The sequence below is a fragment of the Microcebus murinus genome, chromosome 4, assembly GCF_040939455.1.
Source record: "Microcebus murinus isolate Inina chromosome 4, M.murinus_Inina_mat1.0, whole genome shotgun sequence".
Taxonomy (NCBI): Eukaryota; Metazoa; Chordata; class Mammalia; order Primates; family Cheirogaleidae; genus Microcebus; species Microcebus murinus.
Window position 1 is genome coordinate 5,736,293 of NC_134107.1, and position 21,058 is coordinate 5,757,350.

The 21,058-nt window shown below is 63.4% G+C and overlaps 1 protein-coding gene across 1 annotated transcript in view; it reads left to right on the plus strand.

The window, feature by feature from the left end:
* The window catches only part of LSP1 (lymphocyte specific protein 1), a 39,544-nt gene that overhangs the window by 325 nt on the left and 18,161 nt on the right, over positions 1-21,058 (plus strand). The gene's annotated exons all lie outside the window — the stretch shown is intronic.

Genomic DNA, 21,058 nt, shown 5'->3' on the forward strand with positions numbered 1-21,058 from the left:
CCTCGTCTGCCTCTGCAGCACAGACTCACGGGCAGGGAGGGGCCTCAGCCAGCGCCTGGGGTCCCAGGCCCAGGGCACGGCCGGGCTTCTATGGGCAGAGTGGGGGCCACAGCTAAGGGGGCAAGAGGAGAGGCGAGGTGGGTGAGGAGGGCCGCGGGCCTAGCCACCCCACAGGCCTGTCTCACAGGGGCCGCTGGGCCTTAGACCCCACAGCCCGTGGTGACGGAGACCACTGGGATCCCAGCAGACGCGGTGCGGGGCGCCAGGCCCCGTGTTGCCGGTGGAGGGGGCGTGAGGAGGCCGGGGGGCAGTGGCTGTGTGGGGGTGTCTGCAAAAGGGGCCGCAGACCGCCCCGGCCAGAGCTGGCGGAAAGCCCGCCTGGCTGGAGGACTTCTCAGGAGGCAGCTGTGCGCCACGGAGCCACGGGGCACCCACGCCGGGGCCAGGGTCGTGGCTGAGGGTCCCACCCCCAGGGAGAGCCGTCCCGGGCAGGCCCCAGGCTGAGCCTCGCCGAGAGGGCCGAGCTGCCCAGGTGCAGGCCCAGGAGAGATGGGCGTGGTCAGAGGTCGGCCGGGCTGGGCTCAGAGGGGCGAGGGGATGGCGCTGGCTGTTGGGGTGGAGGAGCCCGGGCTGGGGATGGAGGCGCGGGACAGGACAGGACGGGGCTGCTGCCCGGTGTGGGGGAGGGGAGGCATCCAGAGCCACTAGCCCGCGGGAGCGGAGAGGCTCAGAGCAGACACTCTTGTGCCCCCAGCCGGGCCGCCGCCCGGGGGGAGGTGACCCCAGCGCCGTGCCAGGGCTGGGTGCCGGCCCTGCCTGAGCAGCCGCTGGGCTGTCCTGCAAGGGGGGTTCTGGCCGTGCCTCTTGTGCTGTTGGCTGGCAGCCACGGTGCCTCACGGAGCCCACGGTGACGTCCTCGGGGCTGGCACAGGTGGCAGAGGCGCCGGGGACCGAGTATGGGGCGGAGGGGAGGGTTGGCTGCACCTTGGCCTTCCTGGGGCCAAATCCCCGTCGGGTGCTCGCGCCGGGGCTGCTGCACTGGGGACCCCCCTGCGGGCCGGAGCAGAGGCTGGGCGGGGGCCACCGAGGCAGGGCGGGCCATCGGGCCACACTGCCCCTCGGAGAGGCTCCTTGGGGCCTATCCCCTGGGAGGGGTCGGGGGATGCCCCACCCAGGGTGTGCGCACCTTGGGAGGACCCCGTCTTTCGCGGGGGGACGGGATGCGTGCGGGGTGCTCCAGCCGGCGACCGGGCAACAGCTGTGCCGGCTCCGAGTCTGCCCCTCCCGTGGTGCCGCCTCCAGCCCGGGCCTCCGAGCGCCTTCCGGCCACCTCGCGCCCATAGAAGGGCCCGGCGTGGGCAGCCTGGCAGCGCCGCCTGCCTGCTCGGCCCCATCCTCCGCCACCCGCCCAGCTGTCCAGCACCCGCAGGGGAGGGCACAGCCAGGGCTGCCTGCGGCGGCGGGCGCGGCTGACCCGGGGTGGGGGGCGTCTTGGTGCAGATCTGGGGGGGTCTGCGGCTGCTCCCGCGCCCGGTCTGTGGGGCGCTCCGGCCGGAGAGCTAGGGGCGGCTCCCCAGCCCCCGGACGCCCCCACCCCCACCGCGTGCAGGGGAAGAGCATGGCCGACCTGTCAGAGTGAAACCGAGAGCCGGAGGGCGGGCGGGCAGGCTCTCATTTCACAGGGTGACTCAGGGAACAAACAGGGTCTTCCCGTGGGGGGGGGTAGAAATCCCCAGCACCGGGCAGGGGGTGCGTGTGCCTGGGAAGCCCCTGCCCGGGGAGCCCCAGGAAGGTCAAGGCTGTGCAAGGTCAACCGGGGCTGGAGGGGGGCAGGGGAGACCCCCACGCTGCCAACGGGGGCCAGGACCCCAGCCCGTGAGGGGCTCAGGACAGCCTCTCCCTCCAGGACAGGGGTGGGCGGTCCCCCAGCCCCCCGCCCCCCTCCCATAGGACCGGCCCCTCCCACTGGACGGGTCTCTGCTGCCCTCCTGGCCCTGCAGGTGGGCCGTGGGGCTCCCTCGGGGCGCCCAGCTGATGGTTGTCAGTGTGTACTGGTACCTGGGGGCTGCATCATGGCATTCCCACTTGGTTGCCCGTGGCTTTGCAGGGACTCCCTGGAGCTGCTGTGGGAGCCCCAGGAGCAGGGCTCACCCCACGCTGAGGGGCAAGGCCGGGCTGTGACCCAGTTCTCAGTGGGGCTGGGTTGGGGGACACCCCCATAGGCCTGCCAGCCAGCCAGCCCAACCCGGCGCCCCAGCTCTGCGGAGGCCCCTCTGCCCTATTTCCCGCCCTGTGCCCACACCCAGAAGGTAGGAGTCCTGCCCGCCTCCGGACAAGCTGGCTGCCCTCTCAGGCTGTCCCCCTCTACCTGGACAGCCTCGCACCTGCACCTGCATCTGTGCCTCCCACACAAGGGACTGTTCACGTGTAGGCAAAGTCCACACTCCGGGGGGCCACCCCGGACCCTTCTTCCTCCCTGAACTCCCTTCCTTCCGTGCCTGGCATTCCCAACCCTGCCCCGTTCTGGAAGGTTCTAGAGCCAAGGCAGAGGTGGGACTTCTGCAGATGCCCTGCCATCTTCCCCGGAGCTGAGCCCCCAGCCCCCCACGTCTCCTATGGCACCCTGTGCTGGGCTGAGTCTGGAAGGGCAGGGATGGCCTAGCAGGTGCCTGGCGGGGCCCCTTCTGGGCCACCTGTTCCTGGAGACCCTCTGAGCTCCAGGTGCTACAGGAGGGCCGGGCTGAGTCCGTGGGGAGACCTGGGAAGCCTTCCTCTGGAGCTGGGAGCCCCCAGGATGGAGCCCCCCAGTACCAGGCCCCCTGGCAGCCCTCCTACCCCCCCGTCCTCCAAGCATGCTGCACTCCCTGGAGGAGGTGCAGTGCTCCATCCGGGACCGCTCAGGAGGGAAGTTGGAGCTGGCAGAGTCCGGGAGATTCCCCCCAGGTCCAGCCCTGGCCCCGGCAGGGGGCTGCTGAGGGAGGCAGAGTTGGGGGTAGGCTCTGCGGCCCCCTCCCGGGGCCCGCCTGGACTCCAGACCCAAAGGTAGCAGCTGGAGCCAGGTCAGGCCTGGGACCCCCGGGCGAGCCTCCTGCGGATCAGGGGTCTTTGGTGCCTGGAAATTTTCCAGGGCATGGGGAGGCTGGTTGGAGGCCGGCGGGATGATGGATGTCTTCCTCCTGCTCCAGGGCTGGGGGGGGGGGGCGCTGCTGTCTCTCCCTCCCATCTGTACCCCATCCATGTCTCCTTCCTTGGGTGAGGGAGGGGAGTGGGCACCTCACACACACTGGGGACCCACCCCCACCTCTGTCCCTGCTGATTCTGGGGCCAGAAATCCTTCCCGCCGTCCCTCTCCCATCCTGGTACCACCCTTGGAGCTACACAGGGCAGTCCTGGGGGCGTGGGGACTGATGGTCCAGAATGGGGCGGGCCCTGGCTAGGTGGCACCTTAGGTCTGCACAGACGCTGCTCTGGCCTGTGCCACCCCACCGGCCAGCCTGCCCCTGCCTCGGTTTCCCTGAGAGGGTGCAGGAGGGATGGCTGGGTCTCTGCAGCGGAAAGGGTGTGGGTGAGGGTGCCTATGGTCTCCCCGCAGAGCGGGAATGGAACTGGTGCTGCTGGGACCCTGGGCTTCTCCCCAGCCCCGCCCCACCCCAATCCCAGCCCCAGCCTCTTTACAGGGGCTTCTATAGACCTTCCAGGAGGTGGGGGTGGCCCAGGACCACCAGGCAGCCAGCAAGGGGGGGTCTCAGTGCCCCTGAGGCCCACAGAGTCAGGCCCCCTCTTGGCAGCGATGCCTGAGACCAGGCGGGGAGGCCGGGTGCGGGCTGCCCCCCCCCCCCCCCCCCCCCCCGGCTCTCTCCAGCAAGCCCAGCCCCCACCCTGCTACCATGGGCCTGGAGAAGGGGCCGAGGGCTGCGTGGGCTGTGGGGTTTGCAGGAAAATGGGGAATTGAGAAAATCAGGCCTCCCGAGCCTGCCCGGCCCAGGACGGCCCCGGCGGTGCCAGACACAGGCAGATAAGAGGGGGCGGCAGGCGCTGAGGCTGGGTGGGGGAGGAAGGCCCCTGGCCCTGTCTTGGGCCCGCGCCAGTCCTGTCTAAACTCCATCTGTGAGCCGTCTCCAAGTTGGAAATGTCTCAGCTGGTGGGGGAGGGGTGTCTGGTCCCGCTGTGGCTGGGAGGGGCCGTCTGGGGACCCGGGAACTGCCTCTGCCCCCTTGGAGCCACCCACCTCCCCGGGCAGGAGTGGGAAGGCGCTTGGAACCTGAGCCTCAGCCTGAGCCTGAGCCTGGGGCAGGGCAGGTCTGCGGGAGCCGCCTAGGGTCAACCCCCCAACACTGCACAGCACGGCACCACGGCCCTTTGGGGCCCAGGTTCCCAGTTGCAGGGAGCACCCCCACATGCAGGATGGGTGTCAAGGCATTTGGAGGCTGCCCCCTCTGCAAATCAGAGACATTTCTCTAGCACGGATCAGCCGGGATCCATGGAGGCCACCACCCTGACCTCCCCCACCTCCATGGACCCTCTCATTGCACACCACGCCTTTCACTGGGATACCGCTCTGAGAACATGTATGTGGTGGGGTCTGTGTGTGTGTCAGAGATGATGAGAATGTGCAAACAAGAAGGCAGATCCCCACCCTCCAGCCCCTGTTTAGGTTCCATTGTGGCACTCAGCCTCCTGGACCATGACCGTCTGCTGTTGTCCTTGGGCTGAGAGCTTATGAACCATGCTGTAGTCACAGAGGAAAGGAAAAGAGAAAATAAAAGAAGAATCGATTATGAAGAAAAGTTTGAATAAATGGAAATATGGCTGAAGAAAACCAGGATGTAGTAAAAACTGGATGGATGAATGGATGGATGAGTGGGTGGAGGGACGGATGGACTGATGTATGGACAGACAGACATGTGATAGAAGGACATGAAGAAAGAATATGTGAACTGATACATGGGCAGCATATGGATGCCTAAACAAAGGCCATATGGAGGGAGGGAGGCAGGTATGGGTGGGTGGATAGATGGGTAGATGGATAGATAGATAGATGGGTAGATGGATAGATGAATATATAGGTAGATGATGGATGGATAGATGGGTAGATGTGTAGATGGGTAGATGGATGGATGGGTAGATGGATGGATAGATAGATGGGTAGATGGATGGATGGATAGATGGATAGATGGGTAGATGGATAGATGGGTGGATAGATGGATGGATGGGTAGATGGATGGATAAATAGGTGGATAGATGGATGAATGGGTGGATGGGTAGATAGATGGATGGGTAGGTGGATAGATGGATAGATGGGTAGATGGATAGATGGATGAATGGATAGAAGGAAGGAAGGATGGATGGATGGATAGAAGGAAGGATGGATGGATGGATGGATGGATGGATGGATGGACGGATGAATAGATGGATAGATGGATGGATGGGTACATGGGTGGATGGATAGATAGGTAGATGTGTGGATGGATAGATGGGTAGATGGATGGATGGGTAGATGGATGGATGGGTAGATGGGTGGATGGATAGATGTGTAGATGGCTAGCTGGGTAGATGGGTGGATGGATAGATGGGTAGATGGATAGATGGATGAATGGATAGAAGGATGGATGGATGGATGGATAGATGGATGGACAGATGAATAGATGGATAGATGGATGGATGGGTACATGGGTGGATGGATAGATGGGTAGATGGATGGGTAGGTACATAGATGGTTAGCTGGGTAGATGGCTAGCTGGGTAGATGGGTGGATGGATAGATGTGTAGATGGCTAGCTGGGTAGATGGTTAGATGGATAGATGGGTGGATGGGTAGATGGGTAGATGATAGATGGGTAGATAGGTAGATGGGTAGATGGGTGGATGCTAGATATGTAGATGGATTGATGGGTAGATGGGTGGATGGATAGATGGGTAGATGGGTAGATGGATAGATGAGTAGATGGATGGATGAATAGATGGGTAGATGGGAGGATGGATATATGGGTAGATGGGTAGATGGGTAGGTGGGTAGGTGGGAGAATGAATAGATGGGTAGGTGGATAGATGGATAGATGGGTAGATGGATGGATGGATAGATAGGTAGGTAGATAGATAGGTAGATGGATAGATGGGTATATGGATAGATGTGTAGATAAATAGATGGGTGGATGGATAGATAGGTATATGGGTAGATGGATAGCTGGGTAGATGGGTAGATGGGTGGATGGGTGGGTGCGTAGATGGGTAGATGATAGATGGGTAGATGGATAGATGGGTAGATGGGTAGGTGGGTGGATGGATAGATGGGTAGGTGGGTAGGTGGGAGGATGGATAGATAGGTAGATGGATAGATGGGTAGATGAGTAGGTGGATGGATAGATAGATGGGTAGATGGATAGATGGGTGGATAAATAGATGAGTGTATGAATAGATAGGTAGATGGGTGGATGGATAGATGGGTAGATGGGTGGATAGATAGATGCGTAGATGGGTAGATGGACAGATGGGTAGATGGGCGAGTGGATAGATGGGTAGATGGGTAGATGGATAGATGGGTAGATAGGAGGATGGATAGACAGGTAGATGGATAAATGGGTAGATGGATGGATGAATAGATGGGCAGATGGGCGGGTATATACATACATAGTGAGTGAGATGTGCACCATCTGGGGGATGGTCATGATGGAGACTCAGACTTTTGGGGGGAGGGGGGGAAATGGGCATTTATTGAAACCTTAAAATCTGTACCCCCATAATATGCCAAAATAAAATATAATTTAAAAAAAAAATAGATGGGCAGATGGGAGGATGGATATATGGGTAGATCGATAGATGGGTAGATGGGAGGATGGATAGATGGGTAGATGGATAGATGGATGGATGAATAGATGGGTAGATGGGAGGATGGATAGATAGGTAGATAGATAGATGGGTAGATGAGTAGGTGGATGGATAGATAGATGGGTAGATGGATAGATGGGTGGATAAATAGATGAGTGTATGAATAGATAGGTAGATGGGTGGATGGATAGATGGGTAGATGGATAGATGGGTAGATGGGTGGATAGATAGATGAGTAGATGGGTAGATGGACAGATGGGTACATGGGCGAGTGGATAGATGGGTAGATGGGTAGATGGATAGATGGGTAGATAGGAGGATGGATAGACAGGTAGATGGATAAATGGGTAGATGGATGGATGAATAGATGGGCAGATGGGAGGATGGATAGATGGGTAGATGGGTGGATGGATAGATGGGTAGATGGATAGATGTATAGATGGGTAGATGGATAGGTGGGTAGATTGATAGATGGGTGGGTGGATGGATGGGTGAGTGGGTAGATGGATGGATGGATAGATGGGTAGATGAGTGGATAGACAGATGGATAGATGGGTAGATAGGTGGATGAATAGATGGGTAGATGGATAGATATATAGATGGGTAGATGGATAGATGGGTAGATTGATAGATGGATAAATGGGTAGATAGGTGGGTGGATAGATAGGTGGTGGATAGATGGGTAGATGGGTGGATCAATAGATGGGTGGATGGATAGATGGGTAGATGGGTGGATGGATAGGTGGGTAGAAGGGTGGATGGATAGATAGGTAGATGGGTGGATGGATAGATGGGTAGATGTGTGGATGGATAGATGGGTGGATGGATAGATGGGTAGATGGATAGATGGATAGATTCGTACATGGATGGATAGAAGGGTAGATGGGTGGATGGATAGATGGATAGATGGGTAGATGTATAGATGTATAGATGGGTAGATGGATAGATGGGTAGATTGATAGATGGATAAATGGGTAGATAGGTGGGTGGATAGATGGGTGGTGGATAGATGGGTGGATGGATAGATGGGTAGATGGGTGGATGGATAGATGGGTAGATGGATAGATGGGTAGATGGGTGGATGGATAGGTGGGTAGAAGGGTGGATGGATAGATAGGTAGATGGGTGGATGGATACATGGGTAGATGTGTGGATGGATAGATGGGTGGATGGGTGGATGGATAGATGGGTAGATGGGTGGATGGATAGGTGGGTAGAAGGGTGGATGGATAGATAGGTAGATGGGTGGATGGATAGATGGGTAGATGTGTGGATGGATAGATGGGTGGATGGATAGATGGGTAGGTGGGTGGGCAGATGAACTAATGTATAAATAGAAAGACAAGTGAATGTATAATTTGGTAATTGATGGATGATTAAAGACTAGATGCATGGACAGAAGAACAAATGTATGTCTATATGTATGCATGTATTTTCATATGGACATATGGATGGTTGGAAGGATAAATGCAGATTTGATATTTAGAATACTTAACAATGAATATGGTACAAATATCAACCTACCCGAATGAGTGCTGACTCAATCAATTGAATCTATGAATATATATATATATATATATATATATATTCATATACTGAATTCTTATCATTCAGATACTGTGCTGTATCTGTGTATATCAGCTGATCATCAGCTTAATTGATGAATGAGTAGGTGTACCCAAAGGTGGGTGGATTTATGGATGGATGGAAGGATGGGTGGTTGGGTTGGTGGATGTACACATGGGCTGAAGCTTTGGATGGGTGGATGAGTAGATGGGTGGAATGTGGACAGATACTGACTGAAAAGATTCACAGAAGGATATCAGGAGACGTAGACACGGATGGATATTGATGATGGATAGATGAAGAGATGGACACAGGGGAATTTAACAGGAGATGAGTGTAAAGGTCAGTGGATAATGAGCCAGTAGGTAGATGACTCAGTGAAGCATGGACTGTTGAAAAGGCAGATGGGTGAGCAGATACCCGTAAGTCAGGAATTTTGCACTCTGTTCTGGTAACACTTCTCCCCACTGGATTATAGCTCTCAAGTCTCTTTTCACATAAGAAAAGACTGACTTCTTCCCGTGAGTCTTTCCTTGACTGTCACATGTAAAATATGAATCTCCCCCAAAATTCCACATCTCCTTACCCTGACTAAAGTTTTCTGCAGCATTTGCCATTATCTGATATATTACAGTGTGTGTGTGTGTGTGTGTATAGTGGGGATATACACATATTCTCACTAAAATTTCATCCTTGTGAGAGAAGGGGCTTTGTTAGTGCTGGACGCCCACCTTAAAAGTGACCGAATTCAATACAAATCTGTTGAATAAATATGTAGATAGATAGATGGACAAATATATGAGTAGATAAGTGGAGGGATCAATGCGTGGATGGTTGGTTGGATGGATGAACAGACGGATAGAACATCAGTAGCATGGAGTGAGGTCTGACAGTGTCTGGGCGGCTGTCGTGAGCATGAACTCGTCTGGATGACCTAGCAGACAAGCTGCCCGGGGAGTGGGCGTGTGGAGGCAGCAACACTGTAAGCATGTGCACAGTTGAGTGTGTGGCTGCTAGGTATGAAGATGCATGGCGTGGAGTGGACACACGATGCATGAGTGAATGTGCAAGTTGTGTGGATACATAGAATACTCGGACAGGTAACTGAACCTGAGAACAGATGAGCACTTGGAAATAGAAAGATGTATTAAAGAGAGGACAGGCCGCTCACTGGTTGGCTCGCTGGGCAAATGGACATACGACTTGGTGGGTGAACATACCAGTAATAGTAATTAGCATGTCATGAGGGATTATTATGTTCCAAATGGATGAATGGTTTGCTGAATGCTTCTTCTAGTGTTTTCCATGTATTAAGTCATTTAGATGGATGGATGGATGGACACTTTCTCAGTGAAGAAATGTGAAGAGAGATGGGTGGACATGGATATATATGTATTGATAGGGGCTTGAATGAATTAAATATAAGGATATATTATACTTATACACATAAGTGAATGGATAGATATGTGGAGAAGGTGATGGATTAATAGATGACAGGCATTTGCATATAAAGGATGTATGTATGTATGGATAGGTGAGTGGATGGGTGAATAGGTGGATAGATGGATGGATAGAGGGAGGGATGGGTGGATGGATGGATGCGTGGGTGGGTGGGTAGATGGAGGGATGGATGGGTGGGTAGATGGATGGGTGGATGGGTGCATGAGTGGGTGGATGGGTGGATAGATGCATGGATGGGTGGATAGGTGGGTGGATGGATGGATGGATCAATGGATGGGTGGATGGGTGGATAGGTGGATGGATGGATAGATCAATGGATGGGTGGGTGGATGGATGGATGGATTGATGGATGGGTGAATGGATGCATGAATGGGTGGATAGGTGGATGGATGGATGGATCAATGGATGGGTGGATGTGTGGGTAGATGGATGGATGGATGAATCGATGGATGGGTGGGTGGATGGATGGGTGGCTAGATGGAGGGATGGATGGATGGATAGGTGGATGGATGGAGGGAGGAAGGGATGGAGGATTGGGTGGGTAGATGGAGGGATAGATGGATGGATAGGTGGGTGGATGGATGGATGGATGGAGGGAGGAAGGGATAGAGGATTGGGTGGGTAGATGGAGGGATAGATGGATGGATAGGTGGGTGGATGGATGGATGGATGGGTGGGTGGGTGGGTGGATGGATGGATGGGTGGGTGGGTGGGTGGGTGGGTGGATAGATGGATGGATGGATGGATGGATGGATAGGTGGGTAGATGCATGGATGGGTGGGTGGATGGATGGATGGATGGATGGATGGATGGATAGGTGAGTGGATGGATGGATGGATGGATGGATGGATGGATGCATGATGGATAGGTGAGTGGATGGATGGATGGATGGATGGATGGGTGGATGGATGGATGGATGGATGGATGGATGGATGGATGATGGATAGGTGAGTGGATGGATGGATGGATGGATGGATGGGTGGATGGATGGATGGGTGGGTGTCTGGGTGGATGAAAGATGAGTGGACAAATAATCGTAGAGCTGACATCAAACACTCTGTAATTTCGTCCATATTAGGACATGCCCTAGTTGTCAAACTAGGATTCTTGGCCACTGCATTGAAGGATCTGTTCCCGCCACCTCCCACCCACCCACATTTTTGACAGATGACCGTTCTCTGGTGACGGGGAACCTTTCGTCATTCCAAGGCAGCCCTTTCCCTTGTGGGAACATTCTTCCTTCTTTTGAAATATGCCTTGGCCACATTTCACGCCCGGCTGTCTGTGGCCGGGACTCCAGAGGCGAGGACGGGAGGCAAGGAGGAGCGGGCAGGCTGAGGTGCCCGCGAAGTGCGAGCCTGCTCTCCTGGGTGCCCTCAGCCCCTGGGCGACCTGCTGAGCGTTTGCCCAACCTGAGGCCCACCCTCCTCCCTCCTCCCTCCTCCCTCCTCTCTTCTCCCTCCTCATTCTGCCAGAACCCTGGGGTCTCCATCGCTGTGCAGATGCTGGGGACAGGTGGTGGCATGGCGGCCTCTGTTGTACACGGGACCCCCTGGCTTGTGCTGGGGAGGGGAGATGGTGTGGGCCCCCCTGCAGGACCGGCCCGGGGCCCAGCCTGGTGTGTGCCTGGGGGTGGGGGCTCCAGCCTTCCTGACCCCGCAGTCCCCCCGCCAGCCCACTGCCTGAGTCCCTGCTGCCCTGAGCTGTGGACCCAGGCAGGGTTCGCCTCCGACCACTGAGCACCCGGGGTGCCGCGCCCGGCTGCCCGCCAACCTGAATCCGCACGGGCCGGGGACAGGGGGCGGGACAGGCGGGCTGCACACCCAGGAAGGACGGCCCGGGGCGGTACCGGGTGGCCGGCTGTTGGCGAACCCGGCTCAGGCTCCGGCTGTGCCAGGCCCTGCCTCTGGGACCCTGGGCACCAGTGATGCTGGCTGGGCCTCGGTTTCCCCACCAGGGACACGGGTGCAGAGGCGCCTGCCCCTTGGGGCGGCCGCAACGTTGGCGGGCTGGCGGGTGTGAGCCTGCGCCACAGAGCTGGCCCGTGGCGACTCCCGCCAAGGCGGGTGCGGCCCTCCCCTGCCCGGCCACTAGCCTCCTGCTCCCGTGGGTGAGTCACGGGGCGCCTGAGCCCAACCAGAGAAACGGCGGCTGGGCTGCGGCTGCCTGGGCCTGCGCCAGGGGACGGGCAGGGCCCAGCTGGCGAGGGCACCGGGCCCACCTTGTGCCCGCCGGCCACCCTCGGGACCACGGCTTCCCGTGGAGATGCCGGGTCGGTGGAGGCCCTGCCTCCCGGTGTCGCCGCGGTGGGCAGGGGTGTGGGGAAGGCAGCGGCCTCCCCTCCTGGGGACCAGAGAGGGTTCTGGGGGTGCCCCAGCCTCCCCCCAGGTGATAATGAGAGCACAGGGCTGGGAATAAACAGGGGAAATGGAGAACCAGGAAGAAGGGGAGAGGAGGGAGGGGAGGAGGGAGGGGGAGGAAGGCAGTGGGGGAGGGAAGGAGGGAGGGAGGCAGAGATAGGGTCAGAGACACCAGAGGGAACACAGAGGAGAGGGGCTGACTTGGAAGAGGGGACAGAGCAGAGGAGCGTGCAGAGGGCCTGGGCCTGGGGTGGGGCTCGGGGGGAGGAAGAGCTGGACCAGGAGGAGGATGGGGGACAACGAGGGGGCTGGGGGCAGGGAGGGGCCGGTGCCAGGGGCCAGGGCACGAGGCCCGGGGCTGGGCGGCAGCAGTGGGCAGCCCAAGGGCACAGCTGCCCAGGTGGCCGAGGGGGCAGGCAAGGGAGGAAGGGGAAGAGGAGGGCAGGGCAGGGGAGGGAGGGGGAGGCAGCACCTCTGCCCATCAGCAGGCGGCAGAGGGGCGGCTGAGCCCCGGGGCCGCTGGGCTGGGAGGGTTTCTGCCTGACATTTTTACTAGTCTCAGAAGGAGGAGGAGGTGGAGGTGGGGGGGCCGGGGGGCGGGGAAGGGGCTGGGGGGACAAAGGGAAGCAGCTGCCGCCATCCCGGGGAGGCGCGGGCAGCTCGCGGGGCCCAGAGTCCGCCAGACCCGCAGGCGGGGCATGGGATGGGGCCGCCTGCAGGGAGCCGGCCGAGACCCCCGCCCGGGCCCGGGGTCACAGGGACAGACAGACAACCAGGCAGAGAGGGGACAGGCCAGGGGGTGCCGGGGCCAGCCTGAGGCCGCACCGCCCAGGCCCAGGGGACAGGAGCGGCCGTGGTGGCGGGGCGGGCAGCATCCGCCGCAGGAGCCTTTGCAGGAGCTGCCGCTGCATCCCCAAGACGGGGGTCACGTCAGGTCACGGCCGCAGGTGGATGCGGTGGCCTGCGCGGCTCCGTGCCCCCCAGGAGGAACCCCCGGCACACAGGCCCGGAGACCCTCTCCAGGTAGGTCCCTCCCGGCCCAGGCTGGGGCACCGAGGGCGGGACAGGGAGCCCGTGCCGGCTGCGATGTCACCTGCTGCGCCCAGGCTGGGGTCACTGGGGCCAGGAGGCTCCCTGCGCCTCCCCCGGGCCGCGGGCTGTGCTGCCAGGCGGCGGGCAGGGCGAGGCTGTGCCCGGACGCGGAGCCCACGGAGGCCAGCACGAAGCCGCGTCTCCGCCCCTCGGCCCTGGCAGCCGCCAGAGCATCCTCCTCCTCCTCCTCCCCTCCCACCTGCACCGCCGTCTCCCCGGGCAACAGGCCAGGCAGGGATGAGGAGCGCGTTTTCAGCCAGGGCCCTGCTGGCCCTTGGTGCCGTCCAGCCCCTCTGTGCCCTCCAGGTGATGAGATGGGACTTGTGCCGGCCCTGGCCCAGGCGCGCCGACCCCGCGTGGGAGGCTCGTGGGGTGAGGGAGGGCGCTTGGCCTCTCCCAGCCTCAGTTTCCTCCTCTGCAAGGTAGCGGTGTGGCGCCTGTGGGTCCTGGCAAGAGAGCAGGTGCACAGGGCCGAGGCTGCTCACGGCTCAGCCACCGCGGGCCAGAGCCACGGCGGGCCAGAGCCACGGCGGGCCAGAGCCACCGCGGGCCAGAGCCACCGGCCTGCGCCACCAGCCGCTCACCGCCTCCCTCTGAGCCACCTGCAGTGGCCTTCCCTCCTCCTGGACTCTGCCAGGCTTTTGGGGTCCAGCTGAGATGCCGCCTCCTTCACGAAGCCTGCCCGGCTTCTCCCGAGGGGGGAGGCCTGCCCTCCCTGACACCCTCCCATGGCAGGGTCACTCCGACCAGGCCTGGAGCTCCTGAGAGGCAGGGCTGGCATCGCTCAGCGCCCCCCACCCCCGGCGCTCAGTGCCGAGGTGCTGGGAGGGGAGGAGACGGGCCTGTAGGGTGGGCTCGGCAGGGTCTGCCTGCTCCTCACTCGGGTCCCTGCACACGCACAGGTGTGGCTCCCTCCTGGTCCTCACCCTGCCCCCAGCCCCCCGGAGGCGCCTCCACCTGGGCTCCACACCTGCCCAGGTGCTGCTGGCGGGGCCTCCCCTGCTGGGGCCATGTTCTCAGGCCAGGCCTTCCTGGCTGGGCTGGGATGTGACCCCCCAGGAGCCTGTGCTCCCCAGGGGGCTCTGTGGCCTAGGAAAGGAGAGCCTGGGGTCCACAGCCCAGGCTCTGCAGCACCCCTTAAATGGGGAACCTGAGGCCCTGGAGGTGGGAGTGCAGCACCCTGGGGAGTGACAGAGGACCTGGGCCTGGCTATGCCTGTGCACAGCCCTTGTCACAGGGCGCCTGGCCATAGCACCCGGGGTGTGGCCCAGTGGCAGGCTGGGGGTGCGGGGGGCACCCAGAGGGCACGGGCGGGGCACGCAGGCACAGCTGGGCTGGTGAGGGCCCCCGGGACCTGGGCAGGAGGCAGGTGGGAGGGATCTGAGGCCAGGGCCAGGGGTGACTGGCCAGTGTGGCGGCAGCAAAGGGACGGTCCCTTTGACCCCACGGGAGCTGCCCCGTGCCCATGGGAGCTGACCGCACTTGAGCAGGTCCGGGTGAGGCTCGAGGCTACGCACGAGCCTGCACACCATGAAGCCCCGACCCCAGCAACGGGCCAGAGTCCCCCACACACCCAGGCTCCCCCATGCACACGCATGCACACGTGTGAACATGCACACACGCATGCACACGTGTGCACATGCACACACGCTACCACGTGGGACAGTGTCACCCTGTTGCCATGACCGCAGCTGGCATCTCTGCAGAACCCAACAGTTTTAACTGCTCCCAACCCCAGCCCCCACCGGCAGGCAGCTCCTCTACCTGTTTTCCCTGTTTGATAGATGAGGAAGCCAGGCTCAGAGAGGTTTGTTGACTTGCCCAAGAGCTCCCAGCAGGGTGTGGGGGAGCCCAGCTCCCTCTTCTACCCGCTTCGCACCGGTCTTTCTCCGGGGACCCGCTGGACTCTCCCGCCATGCCTGGGCGTGGGGCCGGGCAGGGTCGCCCCGTCTTCTCTGTGACCAGCTCCTCAGGGCCCCGCTGGGCACCGTGACAGTTGGGGTGCAGCTGGAACCCAGTTTGAGCTCCTTAAAAACGAGGCCACGGGCCGGTGGAAACGTCTTCTCGGCTAAACCGAGTGTCAGTCCCGGGGCCCGGCAAGCAGCCACCCGGACCCCTTCCTCCCAGGCCTGGCTGTCCCGGCCTGCGCCAGCACCCGATTCAGGCCGGCAAGGTCGGGCTTGGGTAGGACACCCGCCAACGCCTCTGCACCAGGCTCTGGCCCTCTGGAGTCTGAGAGCCGCCCGCGCCCTCCTGCCTGCCCCCCGGGTGACGTGCGTGTCTCACCAGGCCCACCTCAGGCCAGGCCGGTGGCAGGGACGGTCAGGGACCTCAGGAGGACCTGCCAGAGGTCACCCAGACTCACGGCCGCCTGCCTGGTGCCGCAGCCCCGGGGGGGCTGGCTCCGAGACAGCCAGGAGGGCCTTGCAGCCCGGCGTGGAGTAGAGAGACTGGGCAGAGGGTCACCCTGGCGGATGTCCTCATTGGGCACTCAGGTCCCCCGGTCCCCTGGCTGGCCGGAGCCGAGACTCTGTGGGGGGTAGAGCCCCTGTCCCGTGGCTCTGAGCCGCACAGCTGCCCACGGCCCGTGCGGCCACCCCGAGCCCGGCTCTCCTGGTGTGTGATGCCCTTGGGCAGGCACCACCCGGAGCTGTCTGGCCCCAGAGGCCTCTGGGACCCCCGTGTGGCCAGCAGGACAGGGGACGGGGCAGGCGGCCCGCTGGGCTGGCCCCGAGGGAGGCCGGGGTAGCCAGGCCTCGAAACCACAGTGTCCAAAGGGGCGTGGTTGCCTCGGGCCATCCAAGGCCCGGATGCGGAGGGCGGGGCGGCCCCCACCCTGGCAGGGCCGGGAGTCCGGTGGGCGGCACCGCCACGGGCCGGGTGGTCTGTCGGCCAGAGCCCGTCCTGCCCCGGAAGCCCAGCTGAGCCAGCAGCCGGGGTACAGGGACCGAGTGGCCCAGCCCCCTGGGCAGGGTGTCAGGGCTAGAGCCCAGAGGACGGAGGCTCAGGCTCCAGTCCCAGCCGGCACACCAGAGCTGGGCAGAGCGGCCAGTGAGCCGCAGCCAGGGTGCCCCGGGCACCCGGGGACCCGCCCGCCTGGTGCCCCTGCCTGAGCCTCGGGGGCACCCGGACGCTCGTGTGCCCCTCGGGGTGGCCGGACGACGCGCTGGCCCAGGGCACACTGCGCCAGGCCCAGAGCAGCTCAGCAGAGGTGGGTGGCAGGCCTGACCGCAGAGGTCTCCGGAGAGCCACTGCGGGGGCCGTTCCCGCCGAGGAGCCCTGGGCGGGGTGGGGGCCGTCGCGGGGAAGGTGGGTGACCCGGCCACGACCGGGCTCAGACCCCAGCCCCATGCCGGGCGGGGCCAGGTGTGCAGGTCCCTGAGGGCGAGCGTGGCCGTGGGGGTGGCCCCTGCCACGGCGGGCAGGGGCGGTCCTGAGGCAGGAGGTGCCGCACAAGCCCGGGGCCGGGACCCGGTAGGGGGACGCTGATGCCATGGCAGCCGGGGCGCCTGTGCCCATGGCCCACGGAAGAACAGGGTTGGTGGGAGAGCGGGGAGGGCGTGCGGACGGCGGTTGCGGGGGAAGGGAGCAGAGAGGAGGCGGGCACGGAGATGCTCAGGGCTCAAAGCTGCCCTGCGCCACGACCCGTCCACGGGACCCATGTGGCAGGCCAGCTACCCGGCGCTGTCCAGAGAAGGGAGACGGAGGGGAGGTAGGGGGAGGGAAGGACAGGTGAGCAGGGCAACTCCGAGGAGGGGGCAGGGCCACTCCGGGAGAAGAGTGGGATTGTATACCTGAGCTGGCGCCTGGTGGGGACCCCGCCCTCCACTCTCTCAGGGGACAAAGGCTCTCCGGCCTCTGTGCTGCCCGGGTCCCCGCAGCCAGCGCACGGGGCTGGGGAGGACCCGGGTGTGCCACTGGTGGGCGCTGGCCCAACACGCCTGTGCGGGCGGGGGTGACAGGCGGATGGCGCCCGGGCACCGTGTGCAGCCAGAGGGCCAGCCGTTCAGGTGTTTGTCGCACCCATCAGTGCGGCTGTCCCCTGGGTCCTTGCCAGGGCCGCCCCACAGAGCAGCCGGGCAGGTCCCCTTGGCCTCACTGTGGTGACATCCGGCGTGCCAGGAGCCTCCCGCGGCCCACCAGGCTGGCCCTGCGTCCCCACCGGTGCAGACAGGCACCCTGAGACTCGGGGGCTCAGACACTCGCCCGGTGCCTTGGGGGGCGTCAGGGACACCTGGCCCCAAGGCCTCACTGTGGGGATGAGGGCAGGGCCGCCTGGGGCGAGCCCCCCGCTCTGCCCCCCAAGCCTCCCCGAGCCCTAGGAGCATCCTCTCCACGGGGACTGGGCGTCCCTGAGGGCTTCCGAGGAGGGGCCGGAGCCAGGCAGGGCACCCGCCGCTGCCCAGGGCAGACGAGGAGGCTTCAGGCTGCGGAGAGCCGGAGGCAGGGACATCACCCTGTGTTGGGGGCCCCGGGCTCCCCGGAGGGCCGGAGCGGGACGGGCAGGTGCGTGCCAGGCGGGTGTGGCTGTATTGCTCGGGCCCGGCTGCAGCTCCTGCCCAGGGGGCGGCCAGGCCGGAACAGCTGTCTGCCCTCCGGGCAGTGTCCGTGGGCAGAGCGAGAGCTGGGCCTCCAGGGCTGCGAAGGACACTGGGCTCGGCCGGCCAGGAAGGAAGGAGGAGCAGGGTGGCCGGGCCTCGAGCTGGTGCCAGCGACCGGGCGCGTGTTCCAGAACGTGCCACGGCCCTGCCTCCTGAGCACGGCACGGGCACTGCCAGGGCAGTCCCCGGGGCATGGGGGCTGCCGCTCTCCCGGAAGGCCGCCCGGCACCGGGAGCCACAGAAGCAGCCAGGGCCGCCGCCGGCGGGGGCCCATGGGCGATCGGAGCCCTGGTGCCACCCTGGAGATTGGGCGCCGAGCGGTGTGTGTGCACAGAGGCACAGGCTGGGCAGCGGCTCTCAAGCCGCTGACCTTGGAGCTCGGGCGTGGGTGCCGGAAAGTTCTCCCGGGCCGCCCTGTGCTTGGCCCGGGCCCCAGCACGCAGGCTGGCTTGAGCAGATGGGGGCAGAGAAGTACAAGAGCCACCAGGCCAGGGCGAGGGTCTGCCGGCTGACCACGAGGCTGACCACGAGCACATCACAAGAGGTAGGGCACTCAGCCCAAGGGAGGTGACGGGCTGGTCAGCGGGGCTTCAGGCCTGGTGCTGGGCCCCACTCTGAGGGCAGAGGTGGAGGGTCCCCGGTCCGGGGTCTGAGGACCCATGGGAAGCCAGGCGTAGGGGGACTCGGGGAGGCCAAGGCCCGGGGCCCTGTGGAGCCAGGCCACGGGGTTTCCAGGGTCACAGCCACGCCGAGGTCCCCATCATCTGCTGTGCATGGCGGGAGGTGTCTGCCTGGTGACCTGGGCACCTGTGGGGCCGGGTGGCGGGCGAGTGGGCCTGGCTGCGCCAGCCTGCCCGGTGCTCACGGTCTGGTCACCCCGTCCCCCGTCTGGGTGAGGTCGGGGCGCGGCTTGAGGGCCCGGTGCGGCGTGGGGTGTGTCTCGGGGCTCCAGGGCATCAGCGTCTAGGGACCAGGCTCCCCTGAGGGGTGTGGACCCCGGGGAGGGCCTGGGCTGGCGGGCAGGCGGGCGGCCCCAGGTGGGGCCGGAGCCGGTTTGGACGGGTTTGGTGGTGGGCGGAAGGCAGGCGGTCCGGGGGGCAGCCGGCCACACACACCGCGCCCAGAGGTGGGGACAGGCCAGCGTGGCTGTGCTGTGAGCAGGCGCCACCGGCTCAGGAGGGCCCCCACCTCCCTCGGGGTGCCCCCCCCCGAGACCTCCCAGACGCCTGCACAGCCTGCCCCCTCCCTGGAGGGGCTGCCTGCTGGCCCCTCCCCAGGGAAAGCGCGGAATAGTGGCCTGGGACTCGGGGGTCCTGGGTCCCTGCCGTGGGTGGCGCTGGTTTCTCAGCAACCTCTAAGATTTGCAGGGGCAGGGGGGACCTCACTGGGCTGTTTTGGGTCCCGGTGGTGCCTGGAAAAATACAGTGCTGCATGGGAGGGAGGAGGGAGGGAGGGAGGGAGGGAGGGAAGAGGGAGGAGAGGAGGGAGGAGGGGGAGGGAGGAGGAGGGGGAGGGGGAGGGAGGAGGAGGGAGGAGGGGGGACTGGACCCAGGCCGTGGCCGTGGAACTGCGTGGCCGTGGCAGCAGGCCGGGCAGGGCAGCCGGCCCACACCTGGCCGGCACGGCGGTCGTGGGGGGTGGTAGAGATCAGGTGTCACCGAGGGGCAGAGGAAGGAGGCTGCCATGGTGATGGGGACTCTGGGTTCCCGACTCCCCTTTCCAGTGGCGAGACGGCGGGCCCAGCCTTGCCTCCAGGCCTCTGCCCTCCGAGGAGAGAGGGGCAGCCCCGGCAGGGCCACTGGGGCCCGAGCTGGGATGGGTCGATGGGCAAAGGCCAAGGGGCAGGTGGGCTGGGCCCCGCGGGTCCCTGGTGACCAGAGCACGTGTCGGGGCCAGCGTGGCAGGGCAGTGGGCCTGGCAGAGGTGGCCCCTGCGTCCGTCGGGCCCTTGGCCATGGAGCCCCAGGCAGGACGGAGGCATGGCTGTGGGTCCTGTGGCTGTGGGTTCTGGGGGAAAGCACGGGGGGACCCCAGGAGGAGGCAGCATGGGGGAGCAGGGGCCTGCGGGGACCGTGTGGTCACATGGGCTATGGCTGGGAGATGGGGTGGTGCCTGGGGCACAGGCAGCCCGGTCCCATGGGAGCCCTGTGCACGTGGACAGCCCCCGTGGCGGCTGTCTGACCCTCTCCCACCCGGACGGCCCAGAGAGGTGCAGCTGCCTGCCTGGTGGCCCAGCACCTCCTCCCTGTGTGAGGGGCCGGAGTCCTGATTTCGGCAGGGCTCCCCCACGGCCTCCTCCCTGGGGCCGTCCCTTGATGTCCTGGCCACCCCCAGCTGGGTGGTCTCGAGGGAAGCCAGCCCTGCAGGCAGATATCCAAACCCAGCACTCCTCCTCCAGGGAGGCCTCCCAGATGTGCTCTGCCCCAGCAGAGGCCTAGACAGACGCGGGCGTCAGGGCCTGGGCAGCCTCCGTCTCAGCACAAGGAAGGCCTCGGGGGGGAATCTTCGGGGAGCAGGTGCCCACTCGGAGGGGCCTCGGTGTGCACCTGGCCACATGGGGCCAGGCCTCCTTTTCCCAGCTAAGGAGTCGAGGCCGGGGAGGCCGAGGCTGGGCCTGAGGCCTTGCCACCCGGAAGGGGAGTAGTCAGGGGGCTAAGGCCACACCCTGCCACCACCCCGGCCCCCTCCTCCGGCCAGGCCCCCTCCAGGCGCTGGCCACAGGCTCCCTGGGCTGCCCTGCCGCCTGCCCCTGCCTCGGTCCCTCCCTGCCCCTGAGAGCGCGGCCACGTCCCGGGGGTGGCTCGTCCCCTCCTCCGCCCGCCGCAGGGCAGCCAGGGGCTCTGGGCCCCTCTGAGCCTCCCCTCCCTGCTCAAAGCCGCCGTGGCACCAGCGTGGCCCCAGCGTGGCCGCTCTGCGCGTCGGCGATCTTCCGAAGACCCTCGGGCCGGGGTGTTGGGCCCTCTGGCGCCCACCCCTTCTAGAACAACGGCAGTAAGAGTGCAAGGGTGGCCGGCCCCGCGCAGTGTGGCACCGCCTGCGTGCGGGGCAGGGGGAGCTCGGGGAGAGCAGCCCACACGGTCCCTGTGGACGGGCGTTGAGCCCTGTGGCTGCCTGGCTGTGCTGGCGGTCCCGGCCGGGCCTCCCGCCTGGACCCG